Genomic DNA, 22,116 nt, shown 5'->3' on the forward strand with positions numbered 1-22,116 from the left:
TTTTTTAAAGTTAAGTGTTAACTGATGAATTAAGTTATGAATTGTACAATGAATATTGATTTTTACATGAATGGTCATTTGGATTTATGAATGCAGGTTTCATTTCATTATAATTTAAATAAATGGTCATTTGAGTGAATGTAAATGTGCCACACTGGCAGCTTAATGTGAATGAGAAATATTTTCGGCAATTCGGTTTTAGCTATAAAATTTTTTCGAAAAAGTTTTATGCACACAACTTCTGATAAGAGTTGTGTTCCATATTTCAACTACACAAACTAGGTGTTGTCCAAGATAATTCTACAACTCTAACAAGTGTAGTGCAAATTTTATTCATAACACTAATAAGAGTTGTTACACATATCTACGATACACATCTTAGGTTGTCCAAGATAGTTCTGCAATTTTAACAAGTATTTGTGTTACATATTTCTACGATACGCATCATAGGTTGTCCAAGATAGTCCTACAATTTTAACAAGTGTTGTGTGACATATTTCTACGATACACATCCTTTGTTGTGTAGAATAGTCCTACAACACAAACAAGAGTTGTGTTAGGCTTTCAAAAAAATTCGAAAGAGAATCACAACTTTGAAAAAATATTGTCGAATCATGAATCACATCGCCTTTTACAACTCTTAGTAAAGAATTATAGAAAAGTTTGGACTTTCTACGATACCTCCTTCCACAATGCATACAATGGAGTTGTCGTAGGGGTACTACAACTCTAAACTGTAGTTGTCAATGGTGATTTTTCCCGTAGTGGGTACCTATTTCCAATTGGGATTTTTCAAGATTACCTATTTCCATAGTAACAACTCAAGGAGTCACCATCTGTGATCTGTCTACTTCTGACCTAAAATGAAGAAAACATGAAAAAAAAAACGCAGTAGCAATTCTCGAGCTGAAAAACGCATGAAATATATATACATGCACCTGCATGTAAGTTGAGTAGATACACATACAAATCTCCATGTAATTGGTGGTAGTTACAAACAAGAAAGGAAAAGTTACCAAAGTTTAAATTCATTTTTAATACTTGAGACACATCAGTTGAATGATGAACGGAATTATGAAAATGACATCAAATTATGGACAATCCACTTGAAAATATCCAACAAGACAGATATTTTTCATCACGAAATTCCGTTGGGTGCTGCTCTAGATAAGCTGCAAGTTAAAAGGTACACTTCGACTGTAAGTTTCTAAGCCATCAGACAAAATTAATTGTCATTACTGTCCATGCAATCAAGAGGGAGAACGATTTTTTTTTTTTTGAAGCATGGAAGAATGAGATGAGTATATATAACACGCCTAGTCACTAATTAGAGAGTCCAAAAGATTTTGTTGCACAGGTCAAAGCTACAAACTAGAGAATGCATGCATGGTACATTTGTGGTAATTAATCAGTTCACTTCCCCGCAAATAATTCTAGTCCCTGCATTAATCAAATGCTTCCCTACAATTTATCAATACCATAGTTTGTTTTTTCTCTTTTGCAAATCAACTTCTTTTTCCTTTCGCTTTCCTCTTATCTGATTCAACCAGCAAGGAAAAGCAGCCGTTATAAAGTGATGTGTCTAGGTCGCACAGGGACTCAGGAGCCAGGTCTTAGTTGCACTACTGGTGATTGATCATTGCTGCAAAAATGATGATAAGATATTAAACTATTTGGGGGTTAGAAAAGAAGGATCGCTTTGGATAAAATTTTTGAGTGTCAGAATACAATTGTAGGACTATTTGAGAAAGGTTCTTTTCCAGTTATATCGTTGCAGCTCGCCTGTGCAATTTTACTCACCGGAACCTTCAACATCCTTCTTGGCCAATTAAATCAAACTAGATATATTTCATTAGTCCTTGTAAGGTTTCCTTGTTCCTCTCGATCATTTATTTTATTTTCACATTATAAACGATGATCATCTAATGCTAGAATTTTGTGCGTTGTAATGTTGTTTCAGGCTGGTGTTGCGGTAGGGCCGTCATTGCTTGGAGGTACAGAAACATTTAAATGGATGATCACAAAATCAGGAGGAACCTCATTAGTAGAACTTGTTTCATCCATTGGGTTGATGTTCTTCTTGTTAGAAATCCCCGGGCCTAACTAACCTCGAAAACCGGCTTGCAAGGTTAGGGTTGCCCATGACTTATTAAGCACGGATCCTAGGTTGCCCTAGGCGATGTGGTACTATTTAATACCCCCTCAACGACTAGGGCTACACTGAACTGATGGGTGTGACATCCGCTGACTGGGCTACACTGATGGGTGATACAGAAATCACGGACACACGGATGGACACGGATGGATTGAGAGGGGCCTGGCTCTGGTACGATGTTAGAAATTCCCGGACCTAACTAACCTCGAAAATTGGCTTGCAAGGTTAGGATCGCCCATGACTTATTAAGCATGGATCCTAGGTTACCCTAGGCGATGTGGTACTATTTAACACTTCTTACTCCTGGTCGGAGTGAAAACAGATATGGATATGGTTCTGAAAGCAAGAAAAAAACTTTTGTCATAGGCTTTTGTACTTTCACCATCTCTTTAATCTTTATTGCAGCTGTTTGTTTTTTCATCATGAACCATATTCCTATGGACCAAGATTTGTACGATTCCCTCAAATTCATTACACTGATACTATCTTGCTCTTCCTTCTACGATACCGCTTGTGTAGATGGTGACTTGAACCTCCTCAACTCAGAGATTGGTCGTCTAGCTCTGGCTATTTCGATAATCACCGGGTTGTGCACTTGGTTATTCACGTTTGCACTCAACATTGCACGAAGCCACTACATTGAAGGCAGTAATGGTGATATTTTCTTGGATGAGTAAAGGTTTCATTGTCATGTTCGTCCTGCTCATTATACGTAGCAAAACATTAAAGGAGGAGTATGTTGGGTTGATCCTTCTTGCTGTCTTGGGAACTGCATTATATAGCGAGGCCATTGGGCAACACGCCATGTTTGGACCGCTTATGATTGGACATCTGGTACCTGTTGGGACACCGGTAGGAATTGCTGTTCAAAAAAAGCTCGACTGCTTTCTTACGTGCTCTTGCCAGCATTTTATGTTGTAGTAGGTTATCCAGTACATGCATTCCAAGTCAGAATGAAGGACTTTGCGATTGTGGAGTTAATATTGTTCCTTGCTTTATTTGCGAGGCTTACTGCAGTGGTGTTGGCTTCCTTCTATTGCCAAATGCGAATTCAGGATTCCTTCTCACTCGGTCTCATCTTAAATTGTGGCGGGATATATCATCTCATGTATTTAACTTTCACTTTATGCAGAAAAGGTATACTTAGGTAGTTCATACTCGAACTCATGCGATGTAGGGATGGGTTAGCCATGCAAGAATAACACTCTCATTTTTGAACTTTTGATGGGTGCAGGTGCTCAATCAAGAAACTTATACCATCATGCTCTTCACAATTGCTTCAATAACAATGATAACCACACCAATAGTGAAAAAATTATATGATCCTTCAAGGAAATATTCTGGCTATAAGAGACAAGGTATCCAATATTCTACTATCAAGGGAGAGCTCCGCATACTTGCTTGTGTCTATGAACAAGACAGTGCCCCCACCATCCTCAAGTTCCTTGAAGCCACTAATCCAACGAAAGATGGTACTGTGTGTATATATGTATTGCACCTCATTGAGCTGGTAGGCCGTGCAGCTTCCCTCCTGGTTGAACATAAAAGGTATAAGAAGAAAACATATACACATTCCCGTAGTCGTAACACGTCAGAAAAACTTATCAGCGCCTTCAACCATTTTGAACAACTGAATCAATGCTTCATCATTGGAGAATGTTTCACTGCAGTATCACCGTTTGCAAGCATGCACACCGATGTAGCTCAAATAGCAATCGACAAGAGGGCAAATATGATCATCATACCCTTTCTTGAGTTAGCCCAACACCCCATTCTGGTAGTCAACCGAAGTATTTTGGGTAAAGCACCATGCTCAGTCGGGATACTATTCGACCACATAAACGGGTCGAAACCTGTTATGGATGTTCTTGCAAGATGCCATAATGTTGCTATGATTTTTATAGGAGGACCTGACGATTAAGAGGCACTTGCATATAGTATGAAAATAGCAGATACACCTGACTTATATCTCTCAGTTTTTAGATTCACGCATTCAAACTCGAAATACGGCAGTAAAAAAAGAAAAAAAGAGGATGTCGTACTTATAAATGAATTGTTTCACATGATCATGACAAGCGGAAATATTATGTATAAAGAGGAAGAAGTAACAGATTGTGCAAACACTGCATTTAAATATAAATCCATGGAAGACACTTATGACTTCATAATAGTAGGTAGACGACATGACAATAACTCGCCAATCTTGTCTGGACTAGACGAATGGTGTGTGTACAAAGAGCTTAGAGTTATTCGAGATATTCTAGCTACATCTAATTCCCATGGGGAATTTTCAATTTTGGTAATGCAACAATAGGTCCTGAAGTAGAATTCTTTTTGTTTTTTCTTTTTTCGTTGGAGATGGTTAGCGGGGACACTCGAACGACTTACCTCAAGAATGAGAGAGTCCGACACCTGGGCTATTGTAAAGCAGAATCTTAGACGAAATAGATATACCGTTAAATAACATCATTTTGTTTTTTTGGAAATTGATTTTCAAATTTAACATTATGCTCTTGCAAATTAAAAGCATTTCACATAATAAGATTCTCATAAAAAATCAATAAAACAGAACTGGGGATGGTGGGGCTGCACGTGCAAGATTTTGCATATCTGAGGCGGTGGATTTCCGCTACTTCAATGCTCACAGAAGGTCAAAGGTTGTATTTCTTATTGATCCTTTAATGATGAACTATCAACGACATCTTGGATAGGGCCTTTGAAAGTTTCGAGATTATAGTGGATTGTTGAAGCATTCTTGGCTTGGTCTTCCAAGCATTGCTCGGTCAGATGCTTGAGAAAATTGAGTAACTCTGGTGACCGTACCTCCTTGATTCTTAGCAAGGAATTGCGTCTGCATCAAATTGGCTATGGTAGGATGAGCTCGTTTGTTTCTGGCTTCTTCATTATCCTGGAGGTGAGTTGATAGCATAAGCATGGATTCTGGTGTTGGTGAAGGGGGTATTACCTGGATTGCTGATATTGCCATCATTATTGTTGACAGAATGATTGTTACCTGGAATACCAATATTGGAGAAAGGAGCAGTGGCATTAGGAGTGCCACGCTGTTGGTATTGATATTACGGTTGGTAGTTCAACCTGAACCTGAACCCGACCCAAGACCAATCATTTTTCATAAATTGAAAGAAATTGAATTTGCAACCGAGAGATTAATCTCTCACTGTGGTCGCCAATTTGTAGTAGGGTAAAAAACTGATTCTGCCGAAAATGGTAAAATGGGTTAGCTTGATGGGAAGCGAGTCTAAAACCTAAATAAATATACTGCACAGGAGAATTTTATATTCGAGAGATCAATATTCTGGCCGAAACCAAGAAACGACCGTTCTAGTCTTTCTTCGGTTACAAAGGAAGGAGAAAGGTTGATCTTAGGAAGGTAAGTAGAGAAGGTGTTGAGATCAAAATGATGAACTCAGTAAGGTGAGGTTGTTTATGACTATATGTATCAAAAGGTTGCTTGTAAAATATAAGTTGTGTGTTTTGTGCTTTCTGGATACTTGTGTTGATTGTTGATTAAATAGATTAATAATATATTTATATCAAGTCATAGTCGAACACGCTGATCTCATAGGAAGTAAAAGTTGTGGGGTAGTTAAGAAGTGGAGATCCTATGAAAGTGGCGAAAACCGTGTGTCTATTATCATGGCAGGACTGGACGGTTGTACACCCATTACTTCTCCACTCATCAACTGTCCGCTCTTCTTGTCACTGTCTCAAAATTGGTGTGTTGCACACCACATGTTGTGGGCCTCCAGAACAGTACCTTGATGAATATTCCCTAATTTTGACATTGTTGATGTCTCGATTAAAAAATATAAAAGAAGTCGTCTTGTGTCTGACCAGCTTGCCCTAATGACTAGCTTGGCACGTTGTGTCGTGTGAAACGTGGTTTTCCAACACCTCTCCTTGACATTATGACACATGAAGAATGGTTATAAGTAGTTGAGAATAATATATGTGGACATCCAATTAACTAAGTATGTGTTGTTCATGGTGTATGTAAGACCTGTAGGTTTCGACTAATCACATGCGAGCTATGTTGCAGGTGGGTAGTGGCAGGTCAGATCTCATATGACTTGCCAGGAGAAATACTCAAAAGACCAGTACGTGGTTGTTAGAGCATTGCTGGGTCGAACTCGCAAGCGTTGTTATCTCAAGCTTGTTTTTCAAATTTAGTTGTCAAAACTATATGTCTTGATTTCTAGTCTACTTATAGCTAAAGTCTAGGACTAGGATAGTTAAGTGTAGTTGACCTCCAGACTCCAACGCGATCATCATATGAAGACGAAGAACTACTCAAGAAACCAGTGGAACTTCATCGACTAAAAGTATGTGGAGACTTGAACTTATCTATCACTCAAAAGTCTATATACTCTATCTCCTACTCTTGAGACAAAAGTCGTATAAGTATATAGATTTCAATTATACGCATTTGCTATTTCGAGCCGAGTTTAACTCGCCTATCTATTTCTCTAAATATGTGTTGGTAAGTTTTCGCTTTAGTCAAGTTCATCTTTGCTCGTGACGAAAGTCATGTTGACATTTCAATATCATGAAAATCGCTTTGATGAAAAATAGTTTGTGAATAACAACTATATAACATCCTCTAAGAATGTTTCAATGATTGAAGTGTAGAGTTAAGATTATGTAACCATCTTTGGATATAAGCATATATAGTGTGTTCGCACGTTAGTGTATAAATCCATGAACCGAGAACCAAGTGTATACATATGTGTGTATACGAAATTGGTGAAGGAGACAGGTTAAGAATGCGTACCCGTGCGCATACTGGCGGAAGTTCACGTCCGTGAATATCTGTTGAGTTTGGGAATTGACAAACTCTTAACCAGTAACCTTAAGTATGCGTACCCGTACACATACTGGCGGAAGTTTTCTACCCGAGAATTTCAGCTGAGGTTGGAAACCAAAACCAACTCAAATCTGGTTGCTTAGGTACGCATACCCGTAAGCATACTTAAGCTAGTTACTTTATCAAATCGGTCAATTCATGAACTTAAAAATTTAAATTATAAGGAATGCAATCTTTGAAAACCGTGGCTATAATGTTCATGAATCGATTCAAGTGAATCAAACTGATTTTGTTTCAATTTTGTCTTCCAAAACATCTAATCAATTGAACAACTCTTTAACTAGTTCTTTTGAAGTTATTTGAACTAGTTGTGGTGAAGATGAATATGGTTGATATGAAAGTGATCATATGACTAACCATTTGGTTAACTGTTGTGAACCAAGTAAGTGTACACGTTTAGGTACGATTACTCAAACCTAAATGAAATACATTTCATTTGTGTATGACAAGCTAAGATTCGATCTAATGGTTGGAAGATATTAGCTTGAATCTAAACAGGTTTTCATCTAATGTTACTAAGCTAACATTGATTGCAAACCCTGATTTAAAAATATATAAAGGAGAACTCTAGCAACTGGGAAACCTAATCCCCACACCTCCTGTGTGATACTAGTTGTGTTAGATAGAGTTGATTCTCCTTTAACCTTAGGTTTCTTCTCGATACCCTGTAGGTTAACGACTTAAAGACTTCATTAGGATTGTGAAGCCAGGCCGGACTACTTTTATCGAAGTTGTGTGATCTAATCTTGTTGTATCTATCGTACGAGTACAATCGTAAGATTGTCTTGAGATTGATATCTCCGATAGGCAAGATAGAAAAGAAGTCACAAACATCTTCGTCTCATCGTTTGTGATTCCTCAATATCTTATTTCGCTAGTCGATTAAGATTATTGTGAGGTGATCGATAATTCTAGGTTGTTCTTCGGGAATCTAAGTCCGGGTTATCGATTGGTTCCTGTTTACCTTGATTTATCAAAACACGGAACAAAACTCGTAGGTATTTCTGTGGAAGACAGATTTATCTATTATCGTAGACTTTTCTGTGTGATACAAATTTGTTTATCAAAGTTTTCGACTTTGGGTCGTAGCAACTCTTAATTGTGGGTGAGATCATCTAAGGGAATCAAGTGCAGAGTATCCTGCTGGGATCAGAGACGTAAGGAGCACAACTGTACCTTGGAACAGTGTGAGATTGATTGGGGTTCAACTACAGTCCAGACCGAATTTAGTTTGTAGTAAGCTAGTTTCTGTAGTGGCTTAATACAGTGTGTGTTCAATCTGGACTAGGTCCCGGGTTTTTTTTGCATTTGCGGTTTCCTCGTTAACAAAACTTCTAGTGTATGTGTTATTTCTTTTCCGCATTATATTTTGTTATATAATAGAAATATCACAGGTTGTGCTTTGTATCGATCAATTGTGAAATCCAACCTTTGGTTTTTGATTGAAATTGATTGATCCTTGGATATTGGTCTTTGGTACCATCCAAGTTATTTCTCTCGTATTCAATTAGACTCGCAAATTTATATTTGCTTGAGTAAGGATTTAATCGAGAAATTGAGATATTAACTCTTTGATATATCTTTCTTAAGATAGAGTCTAACTGTCAAGTTTATTCTCTAGAAAGTATATTGGAGTTAGTCCATACAGATTGCTAATCGAAATATTGGGTGAGGTTGTTAGACCCCCGCATTTTCAATTGGTATCATAGCAGGCAAACACGTTTAAAGACCTTATAAGTCTGTGTTTGTAGCGATCTGATATGGACAGAAGTGTTATCTCTATAAACGTACCAGCAGTCTTCGATGACTCAAATTACTTGTGGTGGAAAATTGCTATGCGTGCCTTTCTTAAAATGTGTGATTTTCAATCATGGGTTTATGTAGTTAATGGCTTTGATGCTCCCATTGTGGCAGTGGGGAATGCGACCGTTCCTATGGATATTGGTGCGTATGACGCTGCTGAGATACTTGCTTCAAAGCAAAACTCCGACGGTTTGAGTGCCATCATACATGCCATTACCGCAGATCTTCAGCATGCACTCGGTTAAAAGATGTTTGGGATATCTTAGCGTATTCAAAGGAAATACTAGTGAAAAGGAAGCTAGGCTTCAAAACCTAAATTTCGATTGGGAAAACCTTCATATGGCAGATGAAGATTCATTTGATGACTTTAATCACAAAGTGTCTGAAATTGTTAATGCATCTTTTGCATTGGGTAAGACTATTCCTGAAAAAGACATTGTGATGAAAATTCTCAGATCGCTGCCATCTCGATATGATTCTAAGAAGCATGCCATCGTTGAGGCAAATAACCTTGATACTGTCTCCAGAAATATTCTGGTTGGGAAGTTAAAGATTTTCGATCTTGAACTACGTCAGCGAGAGAAACTTCATATGGTAGTTAACTCTGTAACTACAACTGATAAAAAATCTCGACACCCAAAATTGATTGATGATGAAATGAGAATTGCTTTAATTTGTATCTTTCATTGTTCAGACAACATTTGAAAAAGACACTCAGACAGAGTAAAATAATGTCTCAAAAGAAAGGTCTCTCAATCAAAAAGGGGAATAGTAAAGATCAAAAAGGCTATAATTGTTTTAAGTGCTACAAAAATATTCATGATACTTCTAAAAATTCTAATGAGAAGTTCAACGAGTTAACTAAGGCTTGGATGGCTACTCTTGACTACTGTCCAGAGGAAGATGTCTGTAAAAGTTCCATTAACTTTTTTGCTGATAATCACACATGTCCGCCAAACAGTCCTGATTGTTCCTCGATACTTAATTCTACCTTTCTAGAAGAAACTCAACTGGAAAAGGAATCTCTAATGAAAAGAATTGAATATTTGGAAGGCCAACTGTCACAATTGTGATTCTTATAAGAAATACCAAACCTCGATCATTTCTTTTAAGCCATTTCAGCAAACTACTCCTGACTCTATATCTAACGAAAGGAATGATATATAAGACTAAAAGGATGTCTCCAATAAGTTGAACATCTTGTATGAAAATCAGGATCATCAAGATATTATAAGCACTAAGAATCAAGTAATGGCCTCCTCTGTTAAACCATGTTTGCAAAAGAGGAAGAAGAAATATTCAATAAAGTATGACGTATTTTCAGAAGAGATTTCTAAAGCCATTCATAGCCTGAGAAAATCAACAAACATGGTTCTTGAAACTGCTCTAAAAATAAAGAGTAAAGCTCATAACTCCTTTCTCATAAAGATAGAACCGAAACAAGAAATAATAACATCCTCACGACAGAAACCTCCCAGTCCTGACCTGGATTGGCAGAATAACATTGTGTAAGAAGCTTGAAAGATGGTTCTTGTATCCCTCACTCTTATACAAGAACCATATTCTTCTGAGAGGGTTGTAAAGAATTATTTTTTTTTGTCTTCTTGGATTGGTTCTCTTCATACTCTGGTTTGTTTGAACCTTAAACCGTGTATCTGCATGAACGGTTCCTCCTATAAGACCGTTTCCTTGAGCTTACCCAAAGGTTGTTAGGGTTTTGGTCGAAGATCTTTTTGGAATATCTTCTCTTTCTTTTTAAGAAGAAGTTTTCTCCAGAGTTGAGCATTTTATTTCGCTCTTCTATGATGTCTTCAACAAGTCTTTCAAGCAAAGAAAGTGATGTTTGGACTGTTCTCTTTTCCTCTAAGAAGGTTCGGTTCGATTCTTCTGATAGTTAGATGTGCTCTGACAAATGTGATTCCTCCTTTGATAAGGAATCATTCTGTCTCTCATTTTGAAAAGCTCTCGTTGACTATGAATCTCGTCCTGGAACAAGTGCGTGCTCTGAAGAGTGAACTAGGATCCTCTACCAAAAGACTGGAAGAAAAGATGGAAAACCTTGAATCCAGGATTAATCTGATTGAAGATTAGCTTGATGAATATAGAGAATATGAGAAGAGTACTCAAAGTAAGTGAAATATTTCAGTTAAGTTTATCTTATTTGTCTAGGAAACTTCTTATGAGAATTTTATTCTTGTTTTTGTTAAGAAGGATAACTAGGGTTTGGAATAACAATTATTGTGGGTGCACATAGCTATGCCCAACGTTGTTTCATCTTGCACTGTTTTTAGATTTATTTATTTAAATTCTAAAGTTTATTTGGAAGATGATTTTGCAGTATTAATCTTCATGGTTTTACATATTGCAATTTGCTATGGGATATGTGTTTGCGTCCGTGAACTTTGATTGTCCCATACTTTGTCAAAAGTTATGTCTTTCATATGTCGATATGCATGTATTGATAAAAGATCAATGTACTTTTGACAAACAAAAATTGAACCTATTGTATCATTATGCAAATAATTGATGGAAGATAGGATGAATTTTTGTTTACAAAGATTATGTCTATTATATGTCGTTATGCAAATAGTGATGAAGTTGTGATGCAATTGAACTTTGATGTTGTGTAATAATACTATGACACTGTATAATAATGATTGAGATCTTTTGTTTTCTCATTGTTATGGATACGGATCTTCAAAGAATATCATGCTGAACTGAACATCTACGGAATCATGAGAGTACTTGGAAGTGATGAAGATTTCGAGTAATGTTGAAGAACCAAGGAGATCATGCATGTGGACGAGAAGCTATAAAGTTTTATTTATTTTGTAATCCATATGTATTGATATTTTTGTCACTAAAATTGACAAAGGGGGAGATTGTTAGAGCATTGCTCGGTCGAAATCGCAAGCGTTGCTATCTCAAGTGCTTGTTTGTCAAATTTAGTTGTCAAAACTATATGTCTTGATTTCTAGTCTACTTATAGCTAAAGTCTCGGACTAGGATAGTTAAGTGTAGTTGAGCTCCAGACTCCAGCGCTATCATCATATGAGGACGAAGAACTACTCAAGGAACCAGTGGAACTTCATCGACTAAAAGGTATGTGGAGACTTGAACTTATCTATCACTCAAAAGTCTATCTACTATATATCCTACTCTTGAGACAAAAGTCGTATAAGTATATAGATTTCAATTATACGCATTTGCTATTTCGAGCCGAGTTTAACCCGCCTATCTATTTCTCGAAATCTGTGTTGGTAAGCTTTCACTTTAGCCAAGTTCATCTTTACTCGTGACGAAAGTCATGTTGACATTTCAATATCTTGAAAATCGCTTTGATGAAATAGTTTGTGAATAATAACTATATAACATCCTCTAAGAATGTTTCAATGATTGAAATGTAGAGTTGAGATTATGTAACCATCTTTGGTTATAAGCATATATAGTGTGTTCGCACATTAGTGTTTAAATCCATGAACCGGGAACCAAGTGTAAACATATGTTTGTGTACGAAATTGGTGAAGGAGACAGGTTAAGTATACGTACCCGTACGCATACTGGAGGAAGTTTACGTCCGTGAATATCTGCTGAGTTTGGGAATTGGCAAATTATTAACCAGTCATCTTAAGTATGCGTACCCGTACGCATATTGGCGGAAGTTTTCCACCCGAGAATTTCTACTGAGGTTGGAAACCAAAACCAACTCAAAATCCGGTTGCTTAGGTACGCATACCCGTACGCATACTTAAGCTGGTTACTTTATCAAATCGGTCCGTTCATGAACTTAAACATTTAAATTATAAGTAATTCAATCTTTACAAACCGTGGCTATAATGTTCATGAATCGATTCGAGTGAATCAAACCAATTTTGTTCCAATTATATTGTGTCTTCCAAAAGATCTAAGCAATTGAACAACTCTGTAACTAATTCTTTTGAACTCATTAGAATTAGTTGTGGTGAAGATGAATATGGTTGATATTAAAGTGCTCATATGGCTAACCATTTGGTTAACTGTTGTGAACCAACTAAGTGTACACATTTAGGTACGATTACTCAAACCTAAATGAAATACATTTCATTTGTGTATGGCAATCTAAGATTCGATCTAACGGTTGAAATATATTAGCTTGAATCTAATCAGGTTTTCATCTAACGGTGGATATTGAATGCTTTGTTACTAAGCTAACATTGATTCCAAACCCTGATTTGAAAACTATATAAAGGAGAACTCTAGGAACTGGGAAACCTAATCCCCACACCTCATGTGTGATACTAGTTGTGTTATCTAGATTCGATTCTCCTTTAACCTTAGGTTTCTTCTCGAGACACTGTATGTGAAAGACTTCAATGGGATTGTGAAGCCAGACTGGACTACTTTTCTTGTAGTTGTGTGATATGATCTTGTTGTATCCATCGTACGAGTACAATCGTAAGATTGGATTGAGATTAATATCTCCGATTGTAGGATCAGAATCTCGCAATGACAATGCTTCATCGAAATTATATATGACACAACACAACAACGTCGCAGAACAATTTCAGAAATGATACGATAAACGACGTCAGCTAGGATCACGAGAAAGATGTGATAGTCCTGCGAAAATTTGAGAGCTTGCGAAATTAACATTTGTAAGGTTGCGAAAATGTCGCAGACCATACCCGAAAATAAAGGACAGATTAGCTGTCACCCACTATGTATTTCCTTATAAATAGTCATTCAAGTTGTAAAGAGGAGAGATCTTTTTTTGAGTAAGAAACAAGTAAATAGGAGAGATAAAGTCTAGAGCAGAGATCATTCTTGATTTCTTTATCTTTTCTTGTAAGAGTATTCAAAGGTTGATCAATAAAATTAAGAGTGTAAACCTAAAAATGAGTTGATTAATAATGAAATCATATGAGGGGTGTAGTGTAGGATTTCCTGCAACTACATAATGGCGCTAGAAACAGGGAGGTATTGAAGATTATTCTAGAAAAAGCTGAAAATTGATATTGAGATTTGTGAAACTTTAGAGTGATTGATTAAGAATTTTCCATAATTTCTTGCAATATTGTTAACATTGAAGAAATGGCTAGTAGAATAAATACATCCGAACAACCGACTACTGTTAGAAGAAGCAAGAGAATTGCTGGAAAATAAAGAAGTGAAATGGGAGAATCTACTAGAATAAGAAGTAATAGAGAAAATCAAATTCAACCACCAATTCAACAAACACTAGTTCAAGGGAGGAATACAAATTATGATAGGGTGAGCATACACACTTGGCAATCAAATTCGGCAGAAGAAGTAGAAGAAGAGCAACAAAACATAAATTATAGACAGGAAGAGAGAAATCAAGAAGCATATGAAGGAATAATTCATGGAGATGAGGAAATTGGAGCGTTAGAAACGTTGAAACAAAGAATACATGAAGAAAGAAGAGCTGAGGCAGAAGAACATGCAAATTTAACAAGGCAAAATCACGAATTAAGGATGAAGAATATAAGACTACAGAATAGAAGATCGAGAAGTATTACAAAATCATATTCAAGATCAACTAGAAGAGAAGTGAGGCGAAACTCACCCAAAATCAATGCTAGAAACAATATTCAAGAAGAAATATCAAATCCTAATGAAGAATATCGCGAAAATAGAGAAAGAGCTGATGATCGTTATGTTCCAGAAAATGAAACTTTTGATGATGGGAAAAATGGTGGAAATCAAGAGAAAGGACAACATCAGGGACGAAATGACCAATATGGCGAAGGAAATCGAGAGGAATGAAGAAGAATTTTACATGAGAGAGAAACTCAAAGAAATCAACAGACAATTGAAGAAGAAATTGAAAGACATTATGCTGAACAAACACGTTTAATCTGCGAACGTGAAAGATTGAGAGCGGAAATGGAAGAACAAGAGCTTTAGAAGACAATTCGCCAGAACAATCACGACAATCGAGAAACAAGGCGTACACAAAACCGGAATAACGGTAATCTCAATGAGGAGTATGACAGAGTAAACAAGATGGCTGAAAGACAACGAATTGAATTGATAAGAAATGAACAAAATCATGGAGGGGAAAATGAAAGGAATCATCATATGCGAATTCAAGATAGAGATGAGGAAGAGAATCGCAAAAGAAGACGAGATGAGGATAATGAAGAAGAAATGCAAAATTTCGCGAGAGAAGATAGACATGAACGCAGAAGAAGAGAGGCGAAATTAAAGAGACCAATGGATCAAGATTCAGGTATAAATAAACAAATCTTGAAAGAATTAGAAGAAATTAGAGGAATGCTAAATAATAGAGGAGAAGTAGGAAGAAGACAATTGGATAAAGCAATAGAAGAAGCTGCGAAAACTCCATTTACAAGGGAAGTACAATTAGGAGGAATACCACCAAAATGCAATTTTCCCGCATTAACCAACATTGTTTATGGAACAACTTGTGCAATTCAACACATTAAAGCCTGTGTGAGGTGCATGTTACAATGGGAAAATCGTAATGCCGTATTGTGCAAATATTTCGCATCCAGCTTAACAGGAGAGGCGTTAAAATGGTTTGAAGGTCTACCAAATAACACAATAACCTCCTTCAATCATTTGCAGACTACATTCTTGGGGTCATATATAAGTAATAATTCCTCGCGACCTGGTATAGAAGATGTGTTTGGATTAAAACAAAGGATTGGCGAAAGTTTGAAACACCTGACTAAAAGATGGAGAACTATGTGTAGCGAAATGGCTGACCGTGTAGATGAGAGATATCTTATATTATCATTTATCAATGCTATGTTTGCAACAAACCTATTGTATGTCCAAATTTTCAGAGTCAAGAATACGATCACAATGATCGAATTGCGAGAACTTCAAGAAAAATACATTGATCTAGAGGAAAGGCAAAATGAAATGGAATCATATCCAGTTGCGAACACCATCTCACAAACAGCGAATGCAAGCTTATTACCCAAGATAATAAACACAGTGGCGAATACTTCACAAGTACAACAAGAGAAGGTGACAAGTAACAATCAACAGAAACTGGTGGGTATGGGAAGCCGATATCAAGAAGAGTATGAAAGAGGAAAAAATTTCTACAATCGTGGTGGAAATAACAAGATTCAAAGACTCGATCAACCACAAGAAACTTATGGAGGTCAAAGACAAAAATATAATAGAGGACAAGGAGGTCACAAGGTAGTATGGGAAGAAATCAAGATGCCACCTCTAAATGCATGTGTGGAGAAGATATGGGAAGCTATAATATTGATTGGGAATATACCAACACCATGGAACATGGGAACGGAACCACCTCCAAACCACAGAAGTCATGAGTTTTGTTCTTATCATCATTTTCATGGACATACTACAAATGATTGCAAAAATGTAAAAAGAATTATTTTGAGAATGATAGATCAAGGAAAACTAAACGACTTTCTAGTAGGGCATCCACAATCTCAACCATTGCCACAACCATAGAGCATCACAAAGTGAATACGATGAAAAAGAAGGAAACATTCTTCATAGAAGTTAGTGCAAACGCAAAAAATCTATTCTGTCACTCTATCGTACATTCATATAATACAATTGAAGATTTTCATGATAATGTTTTGAGTAGAGTGTTCGCAAGAGATAATGATGGAAGATAAATTATGAATATTGCGAAAATCTCGCCACTAGAGGAATGGCAGAAACATATCATTTCTTTTACCGCAGAAGAAATTCCCGAAGGAGAAGAGGTGCATGACAATCCATTGGTAGTAAAATTAGAAATTAATCCAAAACTGAAAGAAGATGAGGATGAAGAAGCTGAAGATTCATGGGAAATTAATAGAATTCTAATTGATGCTGGAAGCTCTGTGAACATCTTATTTTATCATACTCATAAAACCATGGGTGGAAGAGATGATGATATTATACCATCAACATATAAGATATATGGTTTTAATGGTACTGCTAACAAGTCTAAAGGGGAGGTTACTATGCGAATCCCATTGAAGGGAATATCTTCTAAAATCTTATTCTGTGTCGTTGATGTAGAATCACCCTACAATGCGTTAATTGGTCGACCTTGGCTACATGGGATTCTAGGTGTAGCTTCAACTTTCCACCAATGCATCAAATTACCTCACCCTAGTGGTGTAGGAATCATAAAGGGAGATTGGGTTGAAGGAAAGAGGTGTTACGAAACTGAGATAGATTCTTGCGAAGGAAGAGCAAACAAGAAGGAAAACTGGCGACACAAAATCAAAGATACACAGAGAAGTGAGAGGTTGATGGTGGATGCAATCGAAAGAAAAGGAGAAGAGATGTTGCGAAACTAATGCTAGATCAGAATAAAAATGATGAACATACCACTACCAAGGAAGCAGTAGTAGAAAATAATAAAGAAGCAGAGGATGGCAAAGGTAATAAAAACAAGAAATGTATGAATGATTAAGTTGTTGCGACACTCTCGCAATAAGTAAAATTCTCAAAAATACATTTTATTGAATGGCATAATTGAGATTGCGAAATCCAAATACAATATGATGATGTGCGAGAATCTCGCAGAGATAATGAATTTTACAGAAAATAATCAGAGAAAAATGAAAAAAGAGAAAGAGGCGAACCTTTATGGCGTAAACCCTAGTTTGCGAATACAATTTCGCAAGAGGCAAATGTAAGACCTAAAGTACGTCATATAAGGGGGTACCTGTTGGATGGCTCAGGGAAAGGCTACACCGCTACCGGAACATGAGTCATGCAGATTTGGGGTCAATGAAGCCCATCCGGGAGAGGCACCTTGGATTCTCAGCTTAAGCATATGACGTAGGTTGGACGACTAAGGTAATAAGGACTCTCCCAAGGAGTGCAGATCTGATCAAGGCGCCGAGGTACACGGTTGAGTCAAGAGTTCCAGAGACGTTTGAAGCGTACTTTGCCATTCTTGACAAGTCTTGGCTTATACTGCACTCGGCCTGAAGAAAACCCCACTTAGGGTGCAGTCTCATAACCATAAGCCCTATAGGTAAAAGGGATAAGAGGCTGCGAAAACAACTGGTTGTTGTTAAGACTGGATGGGAGGAGCTAACCTTGTATGGTAGAAGTACGCCTCCTTGAAGTGGAAACCAGGGGGAGATAAGGGCGGCACCCTCTATTAGGGAGCTGATAAGTGTCTTAAGACGCAAATGTCATGAGGCTTTTTATTCGCAAGGATATTAAGGCTTGTCATATTTGTGCAACAATCCTGAAGAGGCAATAATACAAAAGAAAAGGATAAGACGAGATCAATGGGTTTTCGCATGAAAGTGCAAAGACGTCCTGCGATTTCGTCGCAAGACGGCAATGTCATGGGGCTTCATTTTCGCAAAAATATTTAGGCCTGTCATATTGTCGCAACATTCCTGAAGAGGCCATAATAAAAAAAGAAAAAGTTAAGGCAAGATCAATGGGTTTTTGCATGAAAGTGCAAGGACGTCCTGCGATTTTGTCGCAATGACAAGAGGTGGCATAATAAGACCTTTAATTAGGAAGGCAAAATAAGACCACACAGGAATGAGATTTTGAAAAGAATCAAAATTCACTTCGCATAAGATTGTGAAGTTATACATAATTAACCGCGAAATTGAGACATAAAATAAGAAAAGTTTTATGAAATCTCTCATTTGGGTACAAATAACAGAGGCAAGTATGAGAATGTATGAAATTAGAAAATGTTATTTGTCTCCATATGATAGATTTACTCAAAGATTCAAGAATTAATGATTATATTGATTAACTGTATTGCAAAGAAGAATTGTTTTAATGAATGCATGTCAAAATAAAAGAAACACAAATATACAGAAAGAAGAAATAAATGTACAAGTATTACAAAGAAGCAAAGAAAGAAATAAAGACTACTTCTTAGTTAATCCTTCATTATCTTCATCAGACTTATTCCCTTCTTCGTCTGCATCAGAATCTTCATCACCATCAGAACCTCCATCACTATCAGATTCTTCATCGTCAGCTTCGCAATCAGAGATAATCAAACTGGGAGTATTCTGTGGGATTTCTTCCAAGAGACAAGGATAATCAGAATATGGGATATTGTGATCGTCACAAACCATTTGGATAGTTTGATTGCGAAAATGCATAGCATCATTCTTAAAATTCGCAACAGTGATTTTGATTTGATTCTTTAATCTAAAATACTTGTCGTTGCGAGATGAAAGATTCTTTGCGAGTTCCTCCTTTTCAGCTTCGAGTTCTTCAATCTTTTCACGATATCTATTTTCAGAATCTGCGAGAAAAAGACAATCAATTATTAACTTGATAAGAATTCATAAGAAGCAAAAGATTAGTAAAGAAGGGCAGTTAGTAACCTTCTCTGTCAGAAATCATATCTCTAATCAAGGCTGTATGCTCAACTTGGAGACTAACATTTACACCTAAATCTTTTCTAGCATCATCTAAGACTTTTGCAACCCAAACAAATTCATCCTCACTACTTATAAGAAGACGAGAACGAATTTGATTTTCCCTTTCGCAGAGTTCAATGTTCTTGCGGTTAGCTTCATCTCGTTCAAGTTGAACTTCAAGAAGAGTCTTTTGGAATTTCGCCAATGCCTTGGCACCTTGATCAGAAATGCGATCCTTATCATCTATGAGACCGCTAATTTTGGTTCTTAACTCATTGGTTTTCTCTTTAGAATCAAGAAGGAGACCCTTAAATCGGTTGTCTAAGCCTAAACTAGATCTATGGTCAATTTCTAAGAGGAAAAATTTAGATCTAAGCTCATTTAGAGAAAGAGATGAAATTCTATCATTTGAGAAGCTATTTAAGGAATTGTTAAGACGCTCAAGAAGGGTATAATTATCCAAGGCATTAGGAAATGAATGAAGAAGAGTAGCTTCATCAGAAAGACCATAAATGTCTGCAAAAAGGATCATTTAAATAAGATAAAACAACAAGATGAATGAATAAAGGGAAAAGAGAAAAGTAACATACCGTAAAGCTGATTATTAGCTTGCTGAAGACTAGAGATTTTGTTCTTATACGAAGAAGAATCAATTTCTAATTGTCTATTTTTCTCGCGAAGACCTTTAACTTCAGCTTCCAATTCTTCATTCTTTTTGCGAAATTGAAGATTTTTCTTTTCAAGATTTTCGCGTCTTCTCTCTAGATCTGAGGCAACAACAAAAGAATCTTTTCCATCCTGCGAGAAAACATAAAAAATATATTAATATAGAAAGAAATTTTGAGTTATAACAATGAAGAAGTAAAAGGATAAAAGTATACCAGACTATTGAGAGAATGCAAGAAGTCGGGAGTCACTGATCTAGAAACTCCACGAAGAGAGCTATCACCATCCAGTAAAGGGACATCGCAAAGGGTAGCGAGAGATTTGAAGGTATTTGCGAATTGGCTATCTCCCATTCCTTGTAGAGAATCAGAAAAGAGGCTAGAGAGATTAGCCATAGAAGATTCAGGTGGAGAATCTTCACTTGCAGCAAGATCATCATTTTCCTCATCACCCTTGTCACTTTCGGAATTTTCGCGAGGAGAAATATTTGAAGGAGAAGAAGAACGAACTTTACTTTTCTTTGGAGGAGGACCAGTTGATTTTTCCCTGCGAAGAGCACATTTACCTTTATCACCAGTCTTCGCAACATCGGCAGATTCTTCTACTTCAGCAATAATCTTCACACACAGATAGAAATAAAAAATGGAAGCATGAAAGCAACAGTATACTATTTAAAATCATAAGATAAAATTGAATAAAATTTAAAATCATAAGATAAAATTTCTTACCTAATCTGTGTATGAGCAAAGAGCCAACAGAGTACTAGCTTTCCCAGTCATGTTATAACTATCTTTCAGTTTTTGGATCTGCGAAATGTCGCAAGAGTTAGCGAACAGAATAATAAAAATAAATAAAGAAATATAAAGTGAGTTAAATGGGAAGAAACATACCTCTTTCTCCTTCTCGGGCCAAGAAAAAACCCAAGGTTGATAAGCAGCGAGATTCACAAGAAGAACATTTGACCCAGCAATGGAGGGTCCTTTTAGCAATAAAGGAAAAACACACCATTTATTATCATTGTATTGGCGAGGAGTTGTGTTTTTACCAGAATGCTAGTCAATATCTTCCATGAGAATTTTGGCTTCATCAATGTTATCTTTCCTTTTTAAGCGAATACCCCAGCGAGTATTCTCTTTCTTCGTGGAGATAAATTCATAGTTCTCAAAGAAATTCGCTACTGTGTATTTCTCAGCTATTATCTCTAGGTTTGCAAATTTAGTATCCCTAAGTTCTTTGGAGTACAGAGATCCTCTACCAGCACCACGGTTAGCGAACTCTAGCATCATAAGGATGCAGTCCCCACTCAGTTGGAAGCTAGCTCGCGAAAATCCCGAGTGAGCGAGAATTTCATAAAATAAAGGAAGATCTGGGTTATAAAGAGGAATAGGGAGACCTGCGAGAATGTGACCTAGCGAAATTGTGTTTTATTGATCATCACAATACTGATCAGAGAAAAGTTTGACAGAAAGAATTGATTTGGTATTTTCACCAAGAATGGTGGAGAGTGTGAAACCTTTATCAGCAAGATTTTTTTGGACATCTTGTAAATTCTTCTCATATCTATGACCACTTGGAGCCATATTTGAATATAGAGTATAGGAATGAATAAAAAGTAAGAGGATTGAAGGAGGAAAAAATTACAGCAGCAGAACTTGCAGAAGAATAACAGAGTTGCAGAGATGAGAGAATAAAAATAAAAGAGAAAGTAAAAAGAAAAGTGGAAAAAAGAGTAAGAAGAGTATATAAAGGAGATTTTTTTTACTCGAAAAAATAAACACCATTAAGATAAAAAGACGTGAGCGGTTGAAAAGCAGCTGTTACAGAAGACGTGTCAAAAAACAAATGGAAGAAAGAATGCGTGTGTTAAATGCAGAATATGAAAAGATGAACAGCTGCTGCATTTCTCACATCATTCTCTACTTTGCAGAGAAGATATGAGAATAGGAAAGATGTAGGATCAGAATCTCGCAATGACAATGTTTCAGCGAAATTATCAATGACACAGCACAACAGCGTCGCAAAACAATTTCAGAAATGATACGATAAACGACGTCAGCTAGGATCACGAGAAAGATGTGATAGTCCTGCGAAAATTAGAGAGCTTGCGAAATTAACATTTGTAAGGTTGCGAGAATGTCACACACCATACCCGAAAATAAAGGACAGATTAGCTGTCACCCGCTATGTATTTCCTTATAAATAGTCATTCAAGTTGTAAAGAGGAGCGATCTTTTTTTGAGTAA

General features: G+C 36.7%; 1 long non-coding RNA gene across 1 annotated transcript; it reads left to right on the top strand.

Moving 5' to 3' along the window:
- Window positions 1-1,542: 1,542 nt before the first annotated feature.
- LOC113278269 lies at window positions 1,543-4,604 on the top strand. Its single transcript, XR_003325400.1, has 3 exons — window positions 1,543-1,861; window positions 1,961-3,292; window positions 3,390-4,604. It is a non-coding gene; the product is annotated as an uncharacterized LOC113278269 (long non-coding RNA).
- The last annotated feature ends 17,512 nt before the right edge of the window (window positions 4,605-22,116 follow it).

Source organism: Papaver somniferum, chromosome 5, assembly GCF_003573695.1.
Source record: "Papaver somniferum cultivar HN1 chromosome 5, ASM357369v1, whole genome shotgun sequence".
Taxonomy (NCBI): domain Eukaryota; kingdom Viridiplantae; phylum Streptophyta; class Magnoliopsida; order Ranunculales; family Papaveraceae; genus Papaver; species Papaver somniferum.